The sequence below is a fragment of the Eurosta solidaginis genome, unplaced genomic scaffold (genome assembly GCF_040869045.1).
Source record: "Eurosta solidaginis isolate ZX-2024a unplaced genomic scaffold, ASM4086904v1 ctg00000431.1, whole genome shotgun sequence".
In the NCBI taxonomy this organism is placed as follows: Eukaryota; Metazoa; Arthropoda; class Insecta; order Diptera; family Tephritidae; genus Eurosta; species Eurosta solidaginis.
In genome coordinates, this window is record NW_027136893.1 from 411253 (window position 1) to 432905 (window position 21653).

General features: G+C 37.4%; 1 pseudogene; it reads left to right on the forward strand.

Annotated features, from left to right (window-relative positions):
• Window positions 1–731: 731 nt before the first annotated feature.
• Window positions 732–4637, forward strand: LOC137235684 (histone deacetylase 5-like; annotated as a pseudogene).
• Window positions 4638–21653: the final 17016 nt, after the last annotated feature.

Here is a 21653-nt window from a genome sequence, read left to right on the forward strand (position 1 = left end):
CTAAGCCTGCGTTTCTCCCGAGCCATATATTATAATCAACCCCCCGGTCTCGTGATGGTGCGAGTCTACCGGAGGGGAACCCTAAAACGTACTACGCGATGGCAATGGGGAAAGGGAGCGCGGGACATGAAGACGCGTTTCAACCACGCGCCGTGATGCCCCGCTATCCCTAAGCTTGTGGCTATGCCCTAATCAACCCTCCGGTCTCGTGATGGTGCGAGTCTACCGGAGGGCGATCCTACATCTTCTCTTTTTTTTCTCTACCTCCGGTCTCGTTTCGAGTCTGCCGGAGGGACTCCTACACCTGACTACGGAGCGAGACGCACGAAGACGCGGGAGAGCGTACAAAAAGCTCGCAAACAAAAAAAACATTTTTCCTTTCCGATCTAAGTTTTTTTTAACAAGACTAACCGGGGGCCCCTGAACAGAAAACCCCATAATTCACTCGCTCACCCAGAGCGAGGACACCAGAAAATCCCCGAATTCACTCGCCCGCCCCGAGCGAGGACACCAGAAACCATCCCATTCACTCGTTATCCCATAACGAGGACATCATAAAAATCTACAACAGAAGGGCAAATCGATCTGCCAAAGAAAACAGCTGCACTCGTTGGCGCGCAACGAGGCCCATCGCAAGCCTAACGCGGATGAGAAAACTTATCTGCCCCAGATATTAGCAGTGTTAAATTATTTATAAATGTGGAAATCTGACATAAGTCAATCCGAATATTTAAGAATTATATTTAAGCCATTGACTATTCAAAAATTCGTATGAAATTCCTAAAACTTGCTAATAATTTTGAAAATCTAAGCATTCAGCTTCATAGCGCATTAATTTTGAGTGCAAGGAAGTGCATGCATGCATATATGCTCGGAACATTCGTCTCCATTTCAGAATTTGGAGAATCTGTATAGTTGGAATATTATGCATATTCGGACCTCGTGAGGTAGTATCAAATAACGTGTTCCGAATATTCTAAATTAACGGTTTATCCGGAACGCTTCCATGAATACTTAACGGAAAAGAACTTTCCGAAATTTCAGATTTAAAGGGTGAATACTCCCTGTGTAGCAGGACCGCACAAAAGCTTGACTCTTCTGTTAAAGTCAAGGTAGGAATCTAAAGTTCTAAGACAATAAGCCATGCTCTTTTGGTTTTGTTTTGGTCAGTTCATTGCAGCTGCTGAGTGGCGTATCATCCCATGTCGGCTACATCTTTAAATCATGCTATCTCAAAGTCAAAAATTTCCCAATTGAGGATTTGTCTCCAAACCGCCCTATATTAGAGTGAGATTGAAGAACACTTCATCGCGGAATGCTTTTCATTAACTCCCTCCTGTGACAAAAATGCTTTGAACTTATGCTCGTAGAGGGAGTTTTGGCAACATAGTGCATTTTGAATAAACTCTAAGTACGGCATTCTTCAAACAAGTTCTGAAAGAGTGACCAAACCAACATGACCTTATCAATCCCGAAATATTCAGTAGAAAACGAATTATTTCCCCCAAAACATATTGGCTTTTACAAAACTATTATCACTACTACTAGACTGCTAAATTCTTCCCGATTCATTAACTCGTTACATATTTTGGGAATGCTTAATGGATTACGAATGGGAATTTTAAAAACCCCAATCAAAAAAAATCGTTTCGAATATTTTAATATATGTTATCAATTTTTAGCTTCTTCGGTTATTACAAAATTAAAATTCTTTTAAATCTTTCGATAAAACCGCTCTAAATTAGTGCTCAAGGTTTGCACACAATCTACAAATAACTGTGGGGACATGCAAACGGAACTTCGTCTCGAAATCATAAAATGTTTAGTTAGTGATATGAGAGAACGTTTTGTCTGGTCGTATCCTATTTGCAACAAAAAGGAGGAGTTTCCCTGGCGAGGTTTGAGGAAATATCGCCACTGCTCTTTTTCTGTACCCTGCTGTGGACGAGAACAAAATCAAAAGATGGATCGAAAACTATTTTCACTCACGCGATACAAATTAGGCTATCCAACTATTTACAAAAAAATAATAATCATCTAAATTTTAAATATTAGCCTACAGTTTAATTAAGTTGTAACTGATCACTGGGAAATTTATGAGCAAAAATTCAATCCAAATTTGTTGTGCACAGAATTTGGTAGCACAACCACAGCACAGTACAATATTTTGCCAAACAAAAAAAGAAAAAAAAGGATGATTGCAGTTAAATTATATAAACAGTTCATACACGAAATCCATGATTTGAATACTTCTAGCTGCCACTACAAAAAAGAGCATGCAACCAAATAAAAAAAAAAAAAAAATACAGGAGAGTGCTGTATTGTTACACACCACTTCATTCGCAGCAGCCACAGCTGGTGTTCTACCCCTTGCACATTCACCTGTGTGGCGGTCGGCTTCGGCTACGTCCACCTCATCATCGCAAGCTTCTTTGGCCAGTGAAGCTGTACCACCCATTGCACATGCAGCTTCGACACTCCTTTCCAGCGCTAGTAGTGTTGGTGCACACAATCATACCATTTTAGTAGCTAGTAACTTACAAGCTGTGCAACTTTGGTCGGTGCTACACCTAATATTGCACGAAATGAGCTGGTAAGTGCAAAAAATGTTGAATCCAACATTGCAGAAATATTTCCTATAGCCGACACAAGAGATTCAATACTCTGAAATGCTGGACGTGAGCTAGCTTCCGCTAATTGAATGAATCGCGTTTCAGGATCCATCGGGTTCATTCCACCCATACTAAACCGATTGTATGTACCTCCAAAACCATTACCATAACCGCCGTATGAGCCTAAACCTCCATATGCGCCATAATTTGCCGCACCGTAGCTACCATTACCGTAACCTCCATAGCAGCCAAACCCGCTGCCGAAATTATTGTAACCAGAATATCCATTATAACTCCCAAAGCCTATATTAGTCCCATAGCCACCCGTTGCTGCCGCATGTGGTGCTTGAGGCAGTGGTGGTGGAGCTGATAGGGAGCGCACATTACCCGCAAATGGAGTACGTAATTGCGCATCGCTGCCTGGCAACGTTCCCGTTTGTCCGGTCCCTGCTATACCCGTTGGAGGTATTAGATTTGTTTCAACCAAGACAGGACTTCGAAAATTATTTGCAGATCCTCCATTGTCTACCATTTCAGTTATTGTTTTCTACGTTAGTTTTTGTACGTGAAAAAACAAACCACACGTATTACTTGAACTTTGAGCCAATATAGAAATTATTTGTGTATGCGCGTTGATGTAATATTGTATATATATGCGTTAATGTTAGAGTAAACAATTGCTATATTTTTTCCAGTTAACCAGAAAAAAGCATTGCACTTAAAATGAAATCACAAATGAACAAAATCGAATGATAAACAATTGACTATTGTGAATGAAACTAACTTACAAGCTGGTGGTGCAGCAACTTTGGTCGGTGCTACACCTACGATGTATGGTCAACCGTATACCTTCGCCCAAGTCGCTCATTCCCACCTTAACAAGCAAGGTCATCGACCATTAGGAATAACTCGATCAGCTCCTCTACAACTTGGTCATCCAATGCTTACTGGAACTGCACCCATCAGGCGCATTTGTTGGTAGCACAAAAGATACGTCAACCATTGATCAATCGCAATAGCGCAAACCGCGAGCCACAACTCAAAGAAGAGGAAGATGCGGGTGAGATTATTGATCTGACGGACAAAAAGTAACCACCAAAGACGGTAATAACGGGTATTGTACCCACGAGTGGCTCACAAAATCTGCCAGAAGCAACAAATGCACCATTAGGTGTATGTATGCCCAATGCACCGAGTAAATTACGAGATCAGGAGTATCTGCAACAACAACGCGAGCTACTATATAGACAAGCATTACAGAGAGAGGATCCTGTCGAACAGGGCTTGGTACGCCCCCTATCAGATACACTATCTAGTCCTTTGGTACATATGGGTCCTAATGGTATTAGCCAACTACCAGATACGGGCCAGTATGCGCCACCCATTATAACATCCTCATCAGCTGATAATATTTCACCAGTTAATCTGACGGTGCCACACCGACGTCGTGTATTAGAACACCACTCATCGTCTGGTGTTGCACCAGCGTCAAATGCATTCTCATCCTTACCTGCCATACATCCGGCCTTTGTTGGTGGTGGTGCAGCGATTGGAAAGCCTCCGAATGATTATGATTCGCACAAAATAACCACCGGTCTCGCTTATGATAATCTTATGCAAAAACATGATTGCATTTGTGGTGATAATTCAATTCATCCGGAACATAGTGGACGTTTGCAAAGCATATGGGCTCGCTTAATTGAAACTGATTTGGCCAAACGCTGTGATCGTTTGCGTTCACTAAAAGCCACCCTTGAAGAGTTGCAAACAGTGCACACTGAGGCACATACACTATTCCTTGGCTCGAGCTCCTGTCCGTCAAACCGGCAAAAAATGGATAATTTACCTGCATTGGGTGTTGTGCGTTTAACGTGTTGCGGTTACGGTGTCGATTTGGATACAACGTGGAATAAGGATCCTACAGATGCTGCTGCACGCACGGCTGCCGGTTGTGTTATTGATTTAGCTATTAAAACAGCACCATCCATCACCAGCCACCTGAAAAATAAAAATAAAATTAATTAATAATACTGAATAAAAGATTATTCAATTCCGAATTACTAACTTTAAATTTTTCTTACCATGCAGGATCACCAAACTACAAGTCCAACCGTACTCCAGCCACGCGCCGTAGTCAAGGAATGTGACAACGGGAAAAATCTTTCGATTTTAGTCCCGTTTGTTTCAATTCATGACATTCTATATACGGGTGTGTTTGGATGTTTGTTTTTTTCTTCTTTTTTTGCTATATGGCTGGCATACTTGAACCGTGCGCGGACTTTTTTATAAACGGAATGTTGGAAAACGACAAATGAAAAGAGTAGTGGTAGTGGGAGATTTTTTTACCATATTTGTACCAAACAATTAATCATTTATTTTAAAACAAATAACGCGCATTTCAAGGAAATGACACTTGTAAAATACGTAAACAAGACAAAACTATATGTACATTCGTATATACATAGCTTATGACTATACGATACTCACTTGTTTCCTGTATTGCGAGTGTGAAATACTGACAAAATGTACCAAAATGTCTAATCACAACAACAATATTCCCAAGTACCAAAAATATTGCCACAAAATAACCGACTTCGGCATGTTATCGTTTACGTAAAACCTTTTGCCGTTCAAAAATATTCACGAAGGAGAAAAAAAAAACTGATGAAAATAACGCATAAAATATTCGCGTGCTCAGTTACTACATTTATCTCATCAAAAAATTTATTTCTTGTTTAAATTCGTTCACAAATTTTTCAAAATTGACTGATTTGGTCAGTGTCACCTCCTAATGTTAGTTGGGTGGGCTCGGCAATTAAATACTTAAAAATGATTGCAGTATTCGGTCTCAAAGCGAAAACACTGAAATATTGGTAGCTTTTGGGCCTTAGTAGTAGAAAATAAAAATGGGTCAGAAAAGTTAGTAAATCTACCAATGCGGTAAGGTCCGTGCACTGACTGTCCATATACTTATACCAACTTATGTATATATATTTGCTTATTTTTTTAGTGCTGCGTCAAATGACGCACGCTGGTACCGAATACCCGCAAAAGAAACAAATTCGGGATCGGTTTTTTTTGACCCATACTGACGCCTCGGGCAGAACCAAAAAATTGCTAACGCACAAAATAACGGCCAACACATTAAAAAAAAAAAAAAAAAAAAAATTATGCTCTCATTTACAAAAAAAAATTTTTTTTTTTAATTTTTTGATTTTTTTTCCTGCGGTACTGCTTGTTTTTTTTTTGGCTGGGGGCAGGACTTGTTGTTTCTCAACAACAAACATCACAAACAGTCATTATAAGGGCTCGGTACAAAACAATCCGAGTCCCGAAAGTAAAGAATCCCGACACGACAAAACCCCGAAATGGGAAAAAGTCAACTGTTTCTACCGGCCTAGTGTGCTACTGCCCCAGTGACCTAGTTTTTTTTCAAGGGCAAGCAAGTAAATATATGTATATATCTATATAGTCGCACACCACAAATTCACCATACCAGCTGTCAGCTAACCAATAAATACACGACAGGGCTGCATGCAATCTAATAATGATACGTGCAGATAGAACGCGTCGTGAAGAACGCATCGCCAATCTGCATGTAAGCACCGGCAGTTGGTACATGCTCCAATTTAATTACGATGTTCGCTATTCTTCATGAGCTTGCGCACAAAATTAAATACATACCTTCGTCAGCCTCTACGCTTCGTTTTAAACTCGGTTTATTCATACATTTTAACGTACGTTTGTTAATACAACGCCACGCGTATCACGAAAACAAGTAATTTTGCGCGGGTGGCTTGGAATCACGTCCGCTCCAACCTCCCACACACCGCAATCTTGCTGGTTATGTTGAAAAATATAAGCTGCTCGAAATCACAGCCCTAACTATTCTGCAAAAACGCTCTCGTCACTCCACGTCATTTGACTAGTCATTTTACGGTGACAGGTTACATTCGTAGTCACATTTGCATGGGCGTGGGTAGGTTTGTGACCAGGTGTTTTGTAGGGTAATAATATAATACACAACTGACGAAATACATGCGCTGCAGCGAAAACGCGCATCACCCAACCAACCTCACGGCCACTCGCCCTGGCACATCCATAAAATGCCACAGTCGCCCTGAGAGCGACACGACACGTTATACGCTGGAACGGAGACCTCGGCCTCTTCGTCCAGCCCAGAAAAACCTCAAAACCTTCGAGTCTGGAACGGAGACCTCTGCCTCTTCGTCCAACCAACAAAAAAACCGCAAATCTGGAATGGAGACCTCGGCCTCTCCATCCGGACCGACAAAAAAAAAAACCAAAGAATAACAAACAATGGTGCCACTCTGGAACGGAGACCTCGGCCTCTTCGTCCAGCCTTACTGGCCATCGACAATACACATATTACATTCTGAATTTCTATAGTTAAGAATTATGTATAATTCAATGGCAAGAAATATTCACTTCACTGTTCATAACCGCTAATTCTTTCATCTTAGCACAGGTGGCATGCTACGCAAGTCGAAAGGGATTCGCGGCCATTTTGCGTCGCAGACGAACTCTTTATTTAGATTAAGTTTAGTGTGTAAGTCTCATAATAATTTTTCTCGTTTCCGCGGAGGTCATTGGCGGAAAACGATGTTGCGTATCGCAAGGGGGGCCGGCATGTTTAGGCAGGATGCCTAACTTTTCCGCATCTGATTGCGACCCCCCCAATGCAACTCTGCAAATCGATACTCGATACTCGAATTAATTTATAACCACCCACACCATCACCCTCACGCATGTGCATGCATGTACATGCACGTGTATGTGTGCTTTTGTCAGCACTCATGCATATGCATGTCGGAGTTGATGTGTGGGTGCCTTTCCCCTCCAAAACGGAGGATTTTGCGGGTCAACGGTTGTAGCTTGCTATACAACCGGCCTCTTTGATTTCAACAGCCAACGCGTACACATCTGCCGCCAGCGATCTCTGCCGTAGGCACATATTCACAAGGTAATATATTTTTCTGTATATTTGTTAGCTACCCAATAAAACATATCATTATAACGAGAAATCTCGTATTCTCCTATTTTTATTTCCACACGCCATATTCCCATTGAGATCGACCCCGGTGCGCCCACCTCTCCAGGATTAGACGCACAGCGGCCGATCACATTACATGTTACTGATTACACAAAACTTAGCAACACTTAACTTGACTTAGAAGTCTGTTGAATTTTAATTTTCTATGTAAGTTCTAAAAGACGTATATATTTTGAGATGCCATTTGTTTGTTTCCATATCATTTTGAAATTTTGTCATACAAATTAAAATTTAAGTCAATAAGTGGAGTAAAATCGTGGCTAAGTTTCCAAGTTTACGCCAAGTCAAGTAAAGTCTATGCTCACTATCAATAATGGGCCCTTATGTCTTTCACCAACCAAACGTTGTGAACCTAGTTTTTGTCACAAAGCCCTTGGTTCTAGCATTATGTTGTTGATTGCAATGAAATAAATGTTTAGTGTAGTTAGGTTTTAGCAAGAAACGGTTCAAAATTAGCATTCTGGTGTTGCCGAACTATGTATTTGGAAAACTCAGTAAATCATATATGAAACTAGGCAATTTTGTTAGTGCTATTTTTATAGAAGCTTACTTTTTCGTTTTTTTTTACTTTTAACGTTTAAACTTCATATCAGAGCCTAGATTCATTAAGTGTGAGTTTTGATCCCAGGCTTCAGGAATTCTGCTAGCACCTATGGCAATAATTTTATACAAAACATTTCTCGACTTAAATATCAACGTGCCAAACGAGAAGTAATGCATAGAATTTCTTTGTATAAGTTTTGAAAGTGTTAGGCTCACGGCAGAGTGCTCGCTATAAGCTGTGCTAGGCGAGAAGCAATTTTTATTTTCATATATTTTGCATAGTGTTGTATAACCGATCGAAGTATCTAGCCGTTATCTATATATTAATACGTTAAAAAAATGTCCACACAATCAATTGACAGGCATTTTCGCATACTTAGCATACGTAAAATCATATAAAACTTATATGAATCGATTCGTATTGATCAGCCGCAGTGCATAGGCGTATTTTTGTTAACAAATATTACTCTATTTGTTTATAATTAATAGAAAAGTTTTTTGTAAATTCGAAAAGCTGTGCAACTATCGAAATTGCCTTCTGTAGGGCGCATTATATTCACAAACCCCCCTGAGTACATAGCTACAAATTCTCAATTGTCGCGTTGCTCAAATGTTTCATCTCTACATATGTATATATTTGTACACGCCCAACGGTGAGAGAACTACTGCTTCGCTCATTTTCTGTTGAAATAAAATATTGTTTCCCATTGTTGCCAATTACCTATATTGGTCTGTATCAAAATCCTTAAAAAATTGTTCTAAAATAATTGTTAGCGCACAAAAAAACTTTAAAGAGAAGTAATAACTTAACCGGCCAATTTTTTGGGCAAATGTTACTTACACGTAAAAGCATAGGTCTTTATTTAACAGATTCTTTGTTTTTCATTTTAGGTGCTTTAAAAAATGAAATCAGAAATAATGAGTCAACTTTTGTTCAAACTCACTAAATTTATTTATTTATAACAATTAATTGCAAATTTGACCCAAATGTTTTTTGAATTTCCGGATTTTATGCTCATTTTAGATACAGCACGTCTTATAGTGACCAAAAATAAATAAATTTGGTACAAAGATATTACATTAAAATTTGTATATTGTCTTTTATGCTAATTTATTTTTATATTTTTATTTTATTTTTTATGAAAGTATCCTCTATTCTATTCGAAATTTTCGTTTTCGTTTACATATTACATAAGTATTCATAATTAATTTAATTAATTATAAGTATTTATAATTAATTTAATTAATTATAATTTAACTTAATTAATTATAAATACATATGTAATGGTAAAGCGCCAATTGCATACCTAACCGGTGGTGTGAAATAGGTTAAATTCCTTTAGCACATTTCTTCGTTCTTAACTAAAAATTCGTGTTTTTTGTATTATGACGCTATTGAAGTAAATGGGCGATATATGCATATGTAGTTTATATTGGTGATATAGGCCTACTGGGGAACCGAGCACCCAAAACTAACTTCGGTAGCGCGCCAACGGCGTATCTCCCGGATGGTGTGGAAAAAGCAAATTTTCAATTCAATTTCAAGTAATTTCACCAAAATTCTATGTAAATTTTATTTGATTTTACATATTTGCTATATCTTTTTAAGGAGCTCCATACCAAAACTTATAATTACATTTGAAAAGTTTGTAGAAAATTTAAGAAAATAAGATTATAACGTCTTAGGTCAAATTCAAAATTTTAACAGAACTTTAAGTAAGATAGATCAGTTTGCTATATTTCCACTCACTGCTCAATTATTAACGGATTATTGCACTACCCCAACACTGGATGCATAGAGTTGAAAAAAATACAAGTTGGTCGAATTTCACCCACGGGCGATACTAGTTAATATTATTATATAACAAGAGTTTTTTTTTGATTAGTCGGTTATTTCATCAACAATTAACGACAATGTGTTTGCCAACACTTTTCTTTTTAATGCCTGATATAAATTATATCCTAGGTGAAATGTTATTACTTTGGTACATTTTATTGACTGAGAAATTTTTTATGGTGAGAGCTCCATTGAAGTAAATTCAAAATTATATGGAGGCTAACGAAATTGTGCCGAATTTTTGGGCAATATTGTTATTCTTTACCTGAGTGAAAAAGAAAGAAACGTACTAATCGTGGCTACTGCCTAAATAGGATCAAAATTGAAGAAAAGGGACCAGCGGACCAAATGGGGTTGGAAGGAACCATTTTTGGTCCAAATGGACCAAAGCGGCAATCGTGAGAGCGGAGAAAACTACCTTTCAAATTTCTCCGCAGACACTGGTGAGTTTTTCGGTGATGACAGCGTTATCACTTGGGCCAGAATCGCGGATAGAAGAACTGGTAACAATATTCGGTTACATAATGTTCTGGATACTATTTTACCGGTAACGCTCAGAATCGGGGCGTTACTGAACATATTTATTGTTCAGGACATCATAAAATTAGCCTGTAAAAATTTTTTTATACACTGCGCGTACTTATTTACAAGGGTATTATGACTTTGATTGGATAACGGTTGAACAAAGTGTCAATATGGATATATACAACCTTATATCAAAATTATCAGAATCGAAAATTTTCTATTGAGCGTTGTCCGTCCATAGATAATTTTGAAAAGAATTGAGACATTTTTACGAAATTTCGTATACCGGCTATATAACAAATCGAATGGTATTAAAAAAGCACTAAACCACACAACAACCATGCCCAATTTTCCCATATCGAAAATTTTGAAAAATAGAAAAAGGCAATAATTCAGTATTAAAGAACGATAATGTGATGATACCTGATATGTGGGTTGATGTTAAGACGGAAAACTTAAGTTTGGTAAAGCTTTGGAAAATGGGCTTCGCGCCGCCCACATATAAAAGAAAAAAATTTAAAAGTTTTGCCTTCATATCATGCTGAAATTTTGCCTATTTATATACAAAAAATCTGGTTGAAGTCAAAATTTCGATAAATTCTGGAAAATTTCCCATTTAAAAGAAGAAAATTTAAAAATTTTTTAAGCCGTAAATCAAAATCCATTTATCCTTGCTATTAGATGTACAAATGTAGAATTAATAATTCCTAATATATTTATGGCACGTAACTACATTAAAGACATCTAAGTGCAAAGTACGAAAAAATGTAAAAAAATATAGTCGGTCCTGCTCCGCTCCTTTTAGTTAACTTGATACGGTAAGAACATTGTTTCTATGACATTAACCATTTTATAGTTTCTTACGGAAGATGAAATTCAAGTATGTATACATAGGTAGTATATTTGTTCCTTCCATATCATTTAATTTTCGTGATGTTTCTTTTTAAATGAATCGTTAAAATATATATGAGAGCACACAACTGGGTATATAATGTTCGACCGGTATATGGATACTATCCGCGTAGGGAAGTCAATAACTAGAGATACACATTTCTGTTACAAAACTAGACATAAAATACCAAATTAGTACTAGTTCATTCGTAACTACATTTTCTATAGTTCAACATTCGACAATTTGGGTCAACATTAATTTAAAAAAAAAAAAAAAAATAAATGTAAGGCGCGATAACCTCCGAAGAGATCTAAGGCCGAGCTTCTCTTCCAATTTGCGTCGTGCTCCTCTTGATTTTCCCTACAAATTGGCCGGACGGGACCTACATGTTTTATGCCGACTCCGAACGGCATCTGCAAGGCAGATGAGTTTTCACTGAGAGCTTTTCATGGCAGAAATACACCCGGAGCACTTGCCAAACACTGCCGAGGGGCGACCCCGCTTAGAAAAATTTTCTTCTAATTGAAAAACCTTATTTCTAAAATTTTTGATGTTGCTTTGCCCGGGAGTTGAACCCAGGGCATACGGTGTGATAGGCGGAGCACGCTACCATCACACCACGGTGGCCGCCAATTAATTTATCTATAGTAAATAAGTTGTTACGTTTACCTTAAGCAGTTTTGATATATCATTGACAGAATTTGAATTTCTGGCACTACATCCTTCCCGCTTATCATCGTTCAAATTAAAATGCTCTTTATTAATAGCACTACTATTATAGTAGAACTTCACACATTAAAGTTTTAGCACACTACATTTATAGCATTTTAAAACCAAACTGATTGACCTCGTCCAGGGTCTAGACTTTTTTGAACAGCCTTCTCGAATAGTTGCTTCTTTTTTCGGTTACGTATATCGTATTGGATTTGGCTATATATGATGTATATCTGTAGTTAATATAAGGCTGTAGTCAATGCGCCATAACTCAATTGAGCCAGACTTGCTTGCCATCATCAGTGGTTAGCGAGGCAGCAACGAATAAACACTGCGCACGGCTATCGCAAAAATGTTAAGGTTCCCGTTGAGAAATATTACGATTGGTAAACGCAACTGGTATGACGGAATTTGCATATGTAGCTCACCTTCCAAACATGTTACGTTTTGGGTTTTACCTTTTTGGGTATGTTATATTAAATAACTTTTCACTACAAAAGATGTAACAATTTCATTCAGGACTCCTTTTTTTCTGAGCCAAAAAAAATTTAACTTCAGCACTTCAAAAAACTACTAAACAATGTTAAAAAAAACTTAGTGAAATAGACTTCAATGTATCTTTATGCTTTCATTTTTTAAGTCAGCTCCATATACTTATTTTAAACACTTAGTATTTGCTCGGTTGCGGTAAATGCATTCATTTCTGAAATATGATTTATTAATAGAGCGTTTGCCTCTATTTTTGCAATATTTGAGGGACTTCAGATTATTTCAAACAATTTCTGAATCAAAAATTAAATTTTCCAAAATTTTTGTTATAAATGCATCCTATGCATGTTTTAATTTTCCTGGGCAACTTTAATTTCCTACTGGGATGCACATGATCTCGCTCTCACTAATATGCTTACATTTTAGTTTTTTCCGACCACTGGTGTAAGGTCATATGCACACTTTATTACTGGCACGTCTGCGCATGTCTCTTAGCTGCTGTTTATGTGTACGTGTGAGTGTATTCCAGCGGTGGGTACCACTAAATTTACACGGTTACAAAATTGAGAATGTGTTAGTAAACACGAACGCGTAGCGGGCACGAAAGCAAAATCACTTATTTATTTACTTTGATTTCAATGCTTGAACAGTTAGCACGTCTCACACGCACTCTTTGGTACTATGTTTTAAGCGCGACTGCGACACTTCCTTACTGTACGACCATCGAAATCAAACTAAAGGAGCTGTCGTTGATTTTGACGAAGTGGCCATTGTGCTCTCGCTTATCGTATACATATATGGTCGCTTAGCAGGTGCTCAGCTCTCGCCCACCCTTGATGTATTCTATTCCATCTGCTCACGCCCACCCCTGGTGTATTCTGTTCCATCTGTTTTCTTTTTAATTGTTGTGTAGCATAGAGATGTGTCGAAATTGCTAATACATATTCGCTATGTTTCCATTTTCCATAAGAAATATTGCTAACTGCTTTTCGCTCTCACTCTGTCTTCAGCCTAAATGCGAAACCGTATGGTGCATCGAAACTCGAAATGAGTTTTGTTACATAATATACATTTTTGGCAATTTCCGTTTCTAATCACACAATATCACACGGAAAACATATTTTGATGACCTCGGTCTACCAGTTACATTGAAAATCATTCGACTTAATTTAAGCAAAATCTGCTTCTAGAAAACCTACCTCGATATATTTTGTGATCTACCACGGTTATTTTTAAAATTTCTCAACAGGCGGTGTTTTTCCCCCACTGGGGCATCGCCATGTTGAACTAGGCAGTTGAAAGCATGTAAAGGAGAAATTTGGTGAAATATTGGTGGTTCTGAATGAACTAGAAGCTCATATCTCAATCATAAAGCATACATTTTATTTCTCTAAACTTTTCGTGGACCTTTAATGAAACAAATTTCTGACTGGGTATTATACTAGAGATCAAATAGTTATTTACAAAATCAATAAAAATGTTTTGTCATCTCATTATCACGATTATAGCGCTTATTGTTAAGAGAAGTTAACACCCTAACCAAACGGCGAACCTCAACAAATACATATGTATGTATGTACAAATAAAAAGTAAAAAATATTAAGCCGAGAGGGCAATGAATATAAGGAGTTCATTGTAATTATTACACGTACTATATTTTGACTTAAGGGTTTGTTACCATTATCCTGTTGTACTCCTCGACTGTCAACATAATCGCTTATGTTCGACTGACCTATTGTCTAAAATTCTTAACAGTACATTGATTTTGTTAACTAATAAATGAGTGTGCAGATGGTTGAAGAAGAGGAAGAATAGTGGCAAAGTATTAAAAGTAAAATTATGTTGCAACAAAAATTGTGCAATAAAGATGAACTCACAGTTCTGAAAAAAAGAAAAAAAAAAAATTGCAAACGCGCACATTTGCTTTCAATTCGTACTTAAGTACAGAGAAATTTCTCCTAATGGACACGTCTATTAAGTGGACACTTCCCTTCGCCGGACAGTTTTTCATGCACGCAGGTTTAGGTACAATTTTTAGAACATACTGCAATCCGTTAGGTAGGCGCTCTCTTGGCCGGACGCGGACAGTTATTTGCTATAAAATGGGATGAGCAACCTCTTATCAGCGGACACTGAGACCTGTTTTCATAACAAATCAATCAAAAACCCTCTCCTGTACGTACGCGAGCTCCTCGTAAATGTACAAAGTGATAGAACTAATATAAATGTATAGGTTTGAAAAACGTCTTAATAGTTGCGGATACATGTATTTGCCAAATGAAAAGAGGGAGCTCCCCAAATAAAACCAATTTTGCGTTTGTTAAATATGTACTCAGGTTTAAGAAGTGTCAAAGTCTGTTACTACTTAGTATCGCATTTATTCAAAAAGGAGGGCTTATAGATTTCCTGAAGTTAGATTAGGTTCATCTTAGGTTCGCATTAAGTGAATGTGTCTATAGAATTATCAGAAGCTAATTCGACGACCAAACTGAAAAACCCTCTCTAGAACCATGACCTATGCTATGAAATAACTATGTCCTTTTGAAAAATAATAGAATTTACCTAGGACCCACTTCAATAACGGATTCTAGATCTGAAAATTCGCTTTGACGTGATCTTTGACATCTTGCAGCCCTACGCTTAGGTTGAACTGGCCAGTCAATAAAGACCTCATATAGCCCTACGCTTGGTTTAACAACTTTCCTACTCTGTTGGTTACGTGAAAATATTATAATATAAATATTAATATTATTTTTCAATTTATCCGCCTTTTCGTTACCATCTAAGCTCATATGACCGGGATCCTATAATGATTGTAAGCTTCTCTCTGTTCCAATTCCTTAAAGTGGTTACTTATAGTTGTTGTGCTATGTGTGGTTGTCGCCCCAATGACCATCTGGTTGTCAATACAAAAATGTACGCGACTGCAATTTGCGCAGCCTTTTCCAGTTTTTCTGCCAGTTTGCACAATATTGTTATTACCGGTACAGTATACCAGAGACCATTCCGGTTTCATTAGTTTGGTTCCATTTTCATATAGATTATCGTACCTTTCCACATTTCGGAGCTCTCGCGCCACCCTTTCAACTATATTGAAGCTTTATGATCTGAACCGAACCACGGGCTTATACAATTTCTAGAAAAGGATAATATACATAAACAATTTTCTTTAAAATAGAAAGTTTTGAGTACTAAATTTGTAAACAAATTAAAAAACTAAAAATATCTACCGACTCGGTTGAGCGGACAAAAGTTTGCTGACGGTGAATGTTCGGACAAGGGAGGTTTCACTTTATTTTCCTATTATTTTTGTAATGTTTGCTTACATCACTTGCGTTATATTGCTGTTTTTTTTTTTGATTTTAACAAAGTTTCTAGTGTGTGCTCTGTGGCATGTCCTCTGCCATTAGTTTGCAAAGGAGTTTGTGTACATTGTTATTGTTGTTTACTGTTCGTTGTCATTAAAACAAATTTATTGATTAATGTTCTTGCGTTTGGTAACAATAACTGCTCTTAAACTCGGCTATGTAACTGTGGCATGCAACTTCCATGCACAACGTACATACAAAGGTATAATAAAATCGAGGCTCATAAATTATAGCCAGAATTGGGTGTTGTGACATTTGTTGAAAGTGAAAACAATCAACGCTTTTCAAATAAGATTACAAATGTTTGCTTATAGCTACGAAATATAAAGGACAAAAACAAAATCCATTTCGCTTCGCTGCATTCAACTATTGTTATTTGTGTAGTTAGATGAATAGTCACTTCCAAATGCAGCTGTAACGAATTTCCTACAATATATACTTCATTATAATATCATAAATTTCCTGATGCTTTTGTTTGCAATTTTTTGAATATTCGGATTTAAAAAAAATTATAATCGATTACCAAAAATTTCGCATTAAAAAGGAAATGTGTTGCAAAACAAAATTAGTTGCGCTCTTAGTATTGTGACGACCTATTAATGAGCTGAGCTTTAATGCGTTAAAAAACTCAAACTAAATTCTTATGTATAAATCCTCCAAAACCATTAATCGCCAGTATTTTTATATACAGCATTTACTTGTATACAAGGCTATGGTTAGGTTAGGTTGTACTGGCCGGTGAATAAGGACCTCACATACTCTGAATGTGTCCATAGTTTTACCAGAATTTGTTTGACCTATGTTGTGGAGAGAACACTTTTCCTCATTGCAAGCTAACGAGAGAGAAGAAGAATTCCATACCATCATCGCCGATGACGGAGAACACATTTCAGCTGCCGACTTTAATGAAGTGTAAATGGCAATATTCCGGATGCAGAGTAATAAGTCGCCATATATGGACATACAACCCGCTGAGCTGTTCAAACACAGAGGCGAAGTGTTGGTAAAGAGCATGCAATATAGGGTCGGATGAGAGAATGCCTTCAAATTGGTCTGCTAAACCCGCTAGAAAGGCGATCCCGTAAACTGAGCCAAAATTATAAGGTTCTATCCAGAGCATCGTGCAAAAGACTGAAGCCTTATCAGTGCGACCTCCAACCTGGTAAAGCTGCCATCGGCTAGATCTTCACAATGCCTCACATCCTACAGAATACTCACTATAGAACAGAGTGAGCACAACTTTCTTTTTACATTTTAAATCAGCCTTAGACACCTCAAAAAGAAACTGCTGAAATAGCATATTAAGCAAATTTAAATATTTGAACATTCATCTTAATAGATATAAATTTCGTGTAACGTTGTTTGTCCGCGATGGACTCCTAAGCTACTTAACCGATTTCAATCAAGTTTGCACACCGAGTGAAGTTTGATCCAATTTGAATGATAGGATAGCGTTTCTGTAAATTTTCTTTCCGGGAAGTTGACCAGGGGCCGATCTATTCAATCAAATTCTATTCACGTTTTGATTTGCCTGAAATGTGGTATATAGCTAGCCCTTTGTATAGAATAGTATTTACGAAACCTTTTTTCCCGTAAGAATCCAGGGACCGATCTTTTCTAATAATTTCTCTTTTTGGTTCGATTTTTGGGTATATGGGTAGCCTTATATTAGTATTTATTACACTTTTTTCGGGAAGTGGAGCAGGGGCCGACTGGGACTGGGAGTAGGACTGAGACTGCAACTGCGACTGGGACAGGGAGTGGCACTGAGACTGGGACTGGGACTTGGACTTGGGATGGGACTGCTACTGGGAAAAAGGGATGGAGAAGAACTAGAGAGAAGAGAAAGAGATACAATTAGACAAGGAGAGAGATATGGATAGATGGAGCGGAAAAAAGTGATAGAAAGGAAGGAGAGGGAGAAAGAGATGCAGAGAAAGAGAAAGGTAGAGGGAAGTGTGAACAAACACATAAGGAAAAGGAGGAGAGAGGAGAAGGGAGAGTAAAAGGTTATGCAGTGAGAACAAAGCTAGGATAGAGCAACGTCTGCCAGGTCTGCTAGTGTTTATTTATAAGATAGGAAAAATTATTGCTCTTTGCAAAACATATGTTGTACCACCGCGCTATCGTGCGATCTTCTGCGAGGCTCAAAATAGGTATAGAGACGGATACACGTAGCCATACGTGTGGGCCACGCACTGCTCACTTTTCAAATATTCTATACAGATTAATATATAGGGTACATATACTGAATTGTGAATGTTTTGGGCAAGGCGGCTCGGCTTCTCGAAAAAAAATAATTTCTATTGGTTGGGGGCGTGGCACCACCCAGTTTTCCAAAATTTTATATAGCCAGAAATAAATCGGGTGACTATGTGGACATACCTTGAATATTTGTGAGTACATTAGATAACTACACACACATACCCACATATAAATTTATATTTATAAGACTGTTACGTTTTAAAAAACCAGTGATTTTTCCATACTTCAACACATTCATCCTCTTCGCATGAGTGGCATATGTAACTACGTAGTAAATACCGTAACTTCCTTAGCCGCAACATATAGGGCCAAAACTAATCAATATTGAATGTGTAGCATGTAACAGTTTTATTGCACCTACAATTACACACAGCACTTTGGGATATGCAACAAAACGACTACACGGTTTAGTTGACTGATCATTTTGCTGAATTTTTATCGCTTCGATGTGCACAAAAGTGTAGATTGTCCCAAAATTGGTAAGCCAAGTTTGCCAATTAAGAAAGATTTTATCTTGGCTAAAATTGTAGTTGGTAATAAGATGTAATATGCGTTGTGGTCTTATCTATATCACAAGAAATAAATAATAAAAAAAAAATGTTTTAAGTTAAACGGTTTTATTGAAAACAATACTTACATGAAGTAATAATAATATAAGCTAGAAAATAATTAGATATGTCCTAGGTACTAGTCATCACACTCCTCATCAATCTGAGGCGTTGATCAGACAATTAAATAAAAGTGTTGGGCGCGTAAAATGTCTATAAATGTCAGGCGTAGCATAACCTGATTAAGGTTCAGTTGGTCTTATACATGTACTAGCTTTACCAGGCGTACGTTTTAACGCCCGAGATCGAATGGATGTTTTGTTATTTTTTCTGTTTTGTTTGTTGGTAATTTAATTTATAGTTCTGTAAATTTAATTGAATTTTGTATGCATATTTGGTGAAATTTTCTGTTAAAACATTTTATTCTTGTATCTTATTGTATCTTATTTTATATTATTGTATTGCTTTTACCGCTGATGATTGTTGCTTTGATTACATTCCGAAGAAGTATGACTGGTGAGCCTTTTGGTTCTAAGGAGTATAGAAATTCATTTGAATAATTCCCAATTTTATCTTCATCTGTAACTGTGTCGATCGATTTGTATTTCGTCACTTCACCAGGAAATTGATTTTGAAAGCTCCCCTTTTTCCCAATTCCGCATTTTCTTGGTGGTGTTAGGGATTGACCTCATATAACTCCTTACTGAATTTCAATGTTCTGGCATGTATACCTTCAAAGTTATGCATTACTTAAGATTGCGTTTGTATGGGAGGTGCCACGCCCCTTTTATATATCGAAATATTTTTAGCCTAAAACCTTCCCGTTGATCGAAGGAATCCATAACCAAAATTTGGTGATAATTGATGTGTGGGAAATACGTTTCCAAAGCGAACACACACACACAGAATTTGATTTATATATACATATGTGGCTAAACCGATTTGGGATTTCAAAATCAACTACTATCATCTCTCCTTCCTGTATCTTTCCTAAAAATTTCATGGCAATCTGTCGAGCCGTTCTCGAGTTATGGAGTGACAATCAAAATGTACACTCCTTTTTATATATATAGATGACTATCAATCGAAATTTGACGCATCCAACGCTTTAATTTAATTGTCCGATCAACGCCCTAAATTAATGAGGAGTGTGATGACTAGTACCTACCCAATTATTTTCTAGCTTTTAATATTATTATTACTTCATGTAAGTTTTGTTTTCAATAGAACGGTTCAATTTAAATTTTTTTTTAAATTATTTTATTTTCAAGTTTTTAGTCTTTATTTAAGTGCCTATTATTTCTCATTCTATTTAGTGCATTTGGTAACTCATTTATACAAGGACTCTTTCCTGACAATTTGTTACAATCTAAGTCCTCAATACATAATCCTTCCAAAGACTTTACTCGACTCTGCGCCACGTATGCTTGTCCCTCATTGAACTCCAAAATATTTTGATGTCAATTCTACCGGACTGTATGTAATATTTGTTCCAAATATGAGCCAAAACGGACATCATAGGTCGCTTTCTATTCTTGTATGTATTATGTGTTCCAAGTATGAGCCAGATCGGACTACAAATACTATTTTTTTGAATATCTCGATCCTTGCGCCACCTAGCAGCGATTTTTTTTCATAGGTCTCTTTCTATTCTTGTATGTATTATGTGTTCCAAATGTGAAAAACATCGGACCACTACTACGATTTTTGTGAATATCTCGATCCTTGCGCCACCTAGTGGCGATTTTTGCATTGTCGTCAGGTTCTGAACTATATTCCAAGTTTCAAGCTTGTAGCTTATCGGGAAGTTACTTAAATTTCAATTACAAAATTCGTGCAAGCCAGCCAACCAACCAGCTAAATAAAACCGTTTAAAAACAGGTAGCGCCTCACCTCCCCCAAACGTACACGATTTCAATAAAACGTTTGACTGCTTCAGTGTTCTACTTTAACAAATAAGTTATGCGCGTAAAAACAAAAAAAAAAACCAGAATGGATAAGACAAAAGAGATACAAGTTATAATAATAAAATTAAAACACTAAAATGTTGCGCACATAAATTTATATAATTGTTTATTACCATTTTCAGCTTTGTAATCCGCTCTCGACGCGTTGGTATGTTGCAACACTCAGCGGTACGCTGTGCCCAGTGCGCTTCATGCAAACGCCGCCTAGAGACGTGCACACATGCGTCATCCCCGCCGTCCACCTCCGCTTGCGATTTTGTTACAATAGCTGTACTACCACCTAACGTCATGTGTCGTCCACGGTCTGGTTTTTAGCTCTTCATGCACCACATACTGGCTATATTTGTCCGTTTGGTACGACATTTGATGGATATGTAGCAGTGTTGACGATGCGTACACCGCATGCTGTCCATGTTGTTATGACAGTCAGACAGCTTTGCAAGAAAGCGAGCCATTTGGTCTGCACTTACGGGAAGTCTCGTCTGTCACCCATTAAACAGAGTCTGACTTGAAGCCTTAACACAGAAGAATGTTGCACATACATACATACACACTGCGACCGAATATGTAAGATCCACCTAAATAAGTGGACAAATACTTTTGCTGTTGCTGATGATTTCCATCTTTTTTAACGGTCGTCGTTGGTGGTGGTGCTGCTATATTTTACATCTGTAAATTCCTTTTCGGCTGGTATGCGCATTCGCCTAGTATTTGTCCCATATGCGTATCACACAGTCTGCATATCTAAGTGAGTCTCAGTAGCAGTACAGTAATTATTACACCTCGAAAATATTTGTTTCTTTGTTGCAATAGTTTTTT